Source organism: Mixophyes fleayi, chromosome 11, assembly GCF_038048845.1.
Source record: "Mixophyes fleayi isolate aMixFle1 chromosome 11, aMixFle1.hap1, whole genome shotgun sequence".
Classification (NCBI taxonomy): domain Eukaryota; kingdom Metazoa; phylum Chordata; class Amphibia; order Anura; family Limnodynastidae; genus Mixophyes; species Mixophyes fleayi.
The window spans coordinates 96,238,591-96,245,180 of NC_134412.1; the positions used below are offsets into that span (position 1 = coordinate 96,238,591).

Genomic DNA, 6,590 nt, shown 5'->3' on the forward strand with positions numbered 1-6,590 from the left:
AGAGATCTGTTTCTATTCTTTGACACTGAAGACCTCATCATCATGCACAGTAAAATGGTGTACATTTAAGTCTCTATGCGCTTTAAGTCTGTTTGCGGACGTATCTGCCCATTATACATAGAGAGAGGAGGTAAGGGACTAGCTTAGCCCGCTTACAGTAATGGCGTTCCAAGTACCTGAGCAGCCTCACATATGTCTCTTAGGAGGCACCGGCCTTATAATAATAAATAACTAGAAAACCTGTGCCACTTCCCCACACTCGGAGGTCAGGGCAATCCATAGTGCACCATGGAAAAAGTATTTAATATCACTTTCAATTATCATATTAACCCACACCCACTGCTCACTTGTGGGGGAATAGTGCTGTCAGTACGGGCTGGTTTATCCTGAGGGGAGGGGGGCCCACATTTTATTTGTGGACTGATTCCCCTAGGGAATTCAGCCCTGTGCTGACTGGCTTAGAGCTGATGGGTACTATGGCAGGGGGACCCCATAAACTACTACTATAGTGCCACCGGCCCTGGCAGGCATAGCCTATTGCTGGTATAGGCATTTTTGGGAGAACCTGAAGCTCAGTACAGCATCTCATATGGCATGAAGATGTGTCTGTTGGGTATTAGATGTAAATAATGTTTCTTTTTATTGTACTCCCATGTGTTAGGAGATGCCCAGTCACACTTCGCTGGTAGTGTTAGTCCACTGTCCATCTTCATGTCTTTGCCCACAGCAAATAATACATGTGTTAAGTTGATTCATAAATTAAGTTGTTTATTTTACTTTTACTTTTAATTTCAGTTATCCAGGGTACCGGGTTAATATAAGTCATTGATCTCATATTTCTTTATATTTGAAACTGCAATAGCTAAAACACAGTGTACTGAAAAACAGCACTTACAAGTAGTCAAGTACACTACCTCTTGTGTGTTCAAGGATTCAGACTATAAGGACACATTTCTCAAAGCTTTAGTTCAAAGACAAACTCTTTAAAAAAACTACATTGTTCTGTGGTTAATAGAATATTATTTTAGGGCTAAACTGTACATTTGAACTGTAGAACCAAAAGGCAAAACAAGTTTATTCACTTTCTGGTTACATTGTAGATTACAAGCAATGTTCCTGCTTTTCTTAAAAGGATCTGACATTGAGCACCGCATGTAGAGGCAGGGGTATGCTCACTGTTATCCTGAGAAACACCCCATGTAGAGGCAGGGGTATGCTCACTGTTATCCAGAGAAACACCCCATGTAGAGACAGGGGTATGCTCACTGTTATCCTGAGAAACACCCCATGTAGGGGCAGGGGTATGCTCATAGTACTCCTGAGAAACACCCCATGTAGGGGCAGGGGTATGCTCATAGTACTCCTGAGAAACACCCCATTTAGGGGCAGGGGTATGCTCACTGTTATCCTGAAAAACACCCCATGTAGGGGCAGGGGTATGCTCATAGTACTCCTGAGAAACACACCATGTAGAGGCAGGGGTATGCTCATTGTTATCCTGAAAAACACCCCATGTAGAGACAGGGGTATGCTCACTGTTATCCTGAAAAACACCCCATGTAGAGGCAGGGGTATGCTCACTGTTATCCTGAAAAACACCCCATGTAGGGGCAGGGGTATGCTCACTGTTATCCGGAAAAACACCCCATGTAGAGACAGGGGTATGCTCACTGTTATCCTGAAAAACACCCCATGTAGAGACAGGGGTATGCTCACTGTTATCCTGAAAAACACCCCATGTAGAGGCAGGGGTATGCTCACTGTTATCCTGAAAAACACTCCATGTAGAGGCAGGGGTATGCTCATAGTACTCCTGAGAAACACCCCATGTAGAGGCAGGGATATGCTCACTGTTATCCTGAGAAACACCCCATGTAGAGGCAGGGGTATGCTCACTGTTCTCCTGAGAAACACCCCATGTAGGGGCAGGGGTATGCTCATAGTACTCCTGAGAAACACACCATGTAGGGGCAGGGGTATGCTCATAGTACTCCTGAGAAACACCCCATGTAGAGGCAGGGGTATGCTCACTGTTATCCTGAAAAACACCCCATGTAGAGGCAGGGGTATGCTCATAGTACTCCTGAGAACACCCCATGTAGGGACAGGGGTATGCTCACTGTTCTCCTGAGAAACACCCCATGTAGAGGCAGGGGTATGCTCACTGTTATCCTGAGAAACACCCCATGTTTCGGGAGGGGTATGCTCACTGTTCTCCTGAGAAACACCCCATGTTTCGGGAGGGGTATGCTCACTGTTCTCCTGAGAAACACCCCATGTTTCAGGAGGGGTATGCTCACTGTTCTCCTGAGAAACACCCCATGTTTCGGGAGGGGTACGCTCACTGTTCTCCTGAGAAACACCCCATGTTGGGGGAGGGGTGCACTCACTGTACTCCTGAGAATCATCCCATGTTGGGGAAGGGGTATGCTTGATGTGCTTCTGATAAACATCCCATGATGTTATTAGACTGTAGAATATGATAGAACATAAACTCCCAGTTTACACAAGATTCAAATCTTCTGAAGGTCTGAAGAGTCACACAGGTTTATTGGAACCCATCAGATAGGCCCACAGAAAGCTATTGTGGAGTATGTCTAAGGCAATATAGTAGAAAATTAAAGACACAGAAGTAGGGTTACAGTACATAACATTTAGGCTATTACAATATCCTATTAATAGAACATTTTTCAAAACTTCATGGCAGGTAAAATTTTACTAGTCAATTAACTAATTAGGCTGACCACGGAAACCACAATGTTCTCCTGGCAGCACAAGTGTCAGCGACACTCTTCTCCATGTCATGTCTGATTATTATCTTTATTCCTAGAGTGAATAGAGAGCTTGATGCCTCCATCCTAGGTACACAAGCTTACATGGCTGTTCACTTTATTGTGGTGTCTTCACAAAGTCATCTTTCAAACTGAGCCTAAGACAGACCAGGAAATCCTCACTGCAAACCTAAATAATATGTCAGTGTGGTCAATAATGGAACACTGGAGACTTATCATACAATGCCAAATACCAGTTCTTATGTTGCCATTATTAGGAGAGGGAATCACCACCTTTTATTAAAATTAGCAACATGAGCCGCAGGGAGCTGCATTTTCAAGTCAAGTCATTCATGTGTTTCTAGACAGAGAAATGTTGCTGATAAAATGAGTGTGTATTTAGAAAGCACAGTGGGAGAGTTGCCATGTTCTACAATTTAAGGCAAAACATAATTGTTATTAGTGCAGTTTTTCTCTAGCTAAAATGATTGAAAAACTTGATGTATAATATATGTAGAAGTGGCTTATTTTTTATGTGTCTAGTTCTAGATGTAAACATGGGGGACTCCCTCACTGTGAGATGTCTGTATTAATAATGCATTGTGGTGGCTTTCCACACAGGTAACTGATTACTCTGCAGAGGAAAATGACTCATTTGATATATATGTTTAGCTTTAAAGACGAAGGTCTGATGATTATACGTGTTAAAATTCACATCGATAAGAAAATTCATGGAACCTCAAACAGTTTTACCTTTAGAATTTGTAAATACCTGTACTGATGGTATGTCACCAAGGGAAGTGTCTTCTTATATTGTTTACCACATATGTAATTCTGAGTAAAATGAAAATGTGTGGAACTTCAAGCAGCTATGTAGGAAAGTTTAGAATGCTTCTCAAGCGTAGGCAAGTGTAACTGGAAAGTGTGAACTAAGTTATATCTTTTTTAAAAGTAAAGAAGTTAGGGCCTGATTCATTAAGGATCTTAACTTAAGAAACTTCTTATTTAAGTCTCCAGGACAAAACCATGTTACAATGCAAGGGGTGCAACTTAGTATTCTGTTTTGCACATAAGTTAAATACTGACTGTTTTTTCATGCAGCACAGAAATACTTGATAGCTTATTTGTACACTGAAATTTAAAGTTGATATGTGTGTGCTACATGAAAAAACAGTCAGTATTTAACTTATGTGCAAAACAGAAAACTAATTTTCACCCCTTGCATTGTAACATGGTTTTGTCCAGGAGATGAAATAAGAAGTTTCTTAAGTTAAGATCCTTAATGAATCAGGCCCTTAGTGTTTAAAATTAGGGAAAACTAGAAGTAAGGTGCAAGTGTCCAGACTGGTATATTCTCTTCTTAGTTTGTTCCAGCTTGTAACAGTAGAATAATATTGTAACAGTTTTGAAGGGAAGATTTCTGTTTGAATTGCACCAGGGCTGCTGTTTGGTGGGGGGTATATAAGATTGGTTATGGGTGTGGTGATTCTATATGGTCCACTGTCTGTATTCTATATGGTGCTGCGGAAACCTTGTGGCGCCTTTTAAATAATGATTTATTAATAATAATAATAATAATAATCTTGTCATGTGTGTTTGAGGCCACAGGCTGGGTACACACTACAGAAAATACCTGCAGATCACACGATAAACAACCGTTTGGTCAAATATTAGTGTGTACGCTCCCACTATCATGTTTATTGTACCAAATCATATTGCATCTTTTGATTTGGTTTTAAAAACGTCCTAAAATCGTCCCGATCATTGATGGAACGATGTTGGACAAATGTTTTAGTGTATACGCACTCAAAACCCGCAGTGCAGGCAGATCTCCACATAGTTTACAGAGTCACGATGGTTTCAGCAGATGGTTATGAGATGAAGAGCACAGATCTGACGGTGAATCGTGGAGGTGTGTACACATGACTCTGTATGCTCCTCCGGACATTGAGTCATTGGTTATAGAAATCACATCTTAAGTCATTTTTTGTAGTGTATTCCCAGCTTTAGTGTAAAATTCATAGTTCCTTCTTGAAGATAAGATCAGAATGAGATGTTCCCTGTGTGTAGAAATCTGACCTTGAAGTACTGTGACTGATGCAGTGTACAGAAAATATACAATGTAACAAAGTATCTGGGCCCATAATTCTCACCTTGGGGCCTGTTTATCATGCATCATTTCTTTGACTTGAAACTTTTCAATCCTTATCTCCTTGATAAGGATTGAAAGTTTCCGACAATGTATCAAGAAATTTCTCAGGGACAACAGTGCCGATAACCTGCTGTCCCTGGGAAGTAGCTCACCTGTTCATCGCAGTCTCTTCTCATCCTCTTCTCCTCCGAAGAAAGGTGTGTTGAACTTCTTTTTTTTTTTTTTTTTTGATAGTGCGCATGCGCCGACGGAAAACCTCGGGCACGCGCACTAACATCCTGGACGGCAAGAAGGTGAGTCATGTGACAGGGAGGGATCACATGATCCCTCCACACATGCGCTGTCCAGCTCTGCTCTTCGGAGCAGAGCTGACAGCTGCAAAAGACTTAATTTATGTTAATGTACGCCAGCTTCAGATGGCGCCAGCTTCAGATGGCGTACATTAACATGTAGAAAAAGAGAACAATTTCACTAGGGAGTCTTTAATACATAGCGGTAATGAGCACTCCCCATAAACTGTTATGTTGGAGGGTTTCCCACCCCAAAAAAACATATAGAGAGAGCTGCTATATACAGCACCGCCGCGGACACTTCTTTGACAGCGCCGCGGCTGCTGTATAGTACAGTGTCGCTATGTAGGGACACTGTTCTTCGCGGAGGGGGGGGGGGGTTTCTGGAGAACCAGAAACCCCCCCCCCTGCGTGCGCCCCTGAGAGAGGATTTTTATAGTTTATTTGAAAGATGCTCCTAAAACAGCTTCACGTTCACTTGAATGGAGTAATTGATCGTCTGCTTTAATATTAGTGGTTGGTCAGGTTTCTGCCTTACAGCAGCCACACACACTGTCCTCACCACCAGCTACATTTATGTATCAGTTGTATTATAGTCTCCTCCATGTACAGTACTATTTTATGTCAGTGTTTTATAAATAAAGGTCAGTAATGATAATACTTCCATATATAGGCTAATAAGAGAGAGTTTCAGATAGACTTAGTCCATGTCTGTCGTCTGTAAAACAAGTATTTGATAATACATTTTTGAAATTGTAGTTTGCATTATTCTTGGTCACAAAGAAACTTTCAAGTGTTTAATTTATTACTCATCTACTTTTGCATTAGTTTTTTGTTTGCCGTTGAGTCCTCATTTTACCAAGATGTTGAGATTGTTTTTACATATATAGTAATGTCAATGAATAACAGTGAAGTCTTTTGTTTGTTTGCTTCCTCAGTCTTCTAAAGTGGTATGAATTGTGCTGGAGTGTGCTTGTAAATGTCCATATAAAAGACTGAGTAACCCTGAAATCTGTCCGACAAACAAGGCAACATCAGACAGAAACATATGTTACTTACAGTTGTGTCTTCAGAATAGTGCTCGAGTGTTCAAAGTATCAAGGTAAGTATATTCCTCACATCTATTCCCCATTTCAAAAAAATAAAATAGCTGTTTGGTATGCTAAGAAATAAAACATAAACCTGCTTTACCCAAAAAGTATGATTGATTTTATTTTCCTAGTCTATAAAATGTAAGATATATGGGTTGCAGCATGTTTGTCAGATGTTCCCTTATTTCCACTGTGCCTGGCAGTAGGTATTGGCTATTGTCCTCAGCACAGTGTCAGACGAGAGCAGGATAAGCCCACTCAGCATCCCCTCTCTCTAGCCACTGCT

General features: G+C 41.2%; 1 long non-coding RNA gene across 1 annotated transcript in view; it reads left to right on the forward strand.

The window, feature by feature from the left end:
* Window positions 1–6,309, forward strand: part of LOC142107219 (uncharacterized) — a 339,875-nt gene extending 333,566 nt beyond the window's left edge. The window contains exon 8 of the long non-coding RNA XR_012679905.1: window positions 6,152–6,309. This is a non-coding gene — a long non-coding RNA (uncharacterized LOC142107219). The remainder of the gene's footprint in view (window positions 1–6,151) is intronic.
* The last annotated feature ends 281 nt before the right edge of the window (window positions 6,310–6,590 follow it).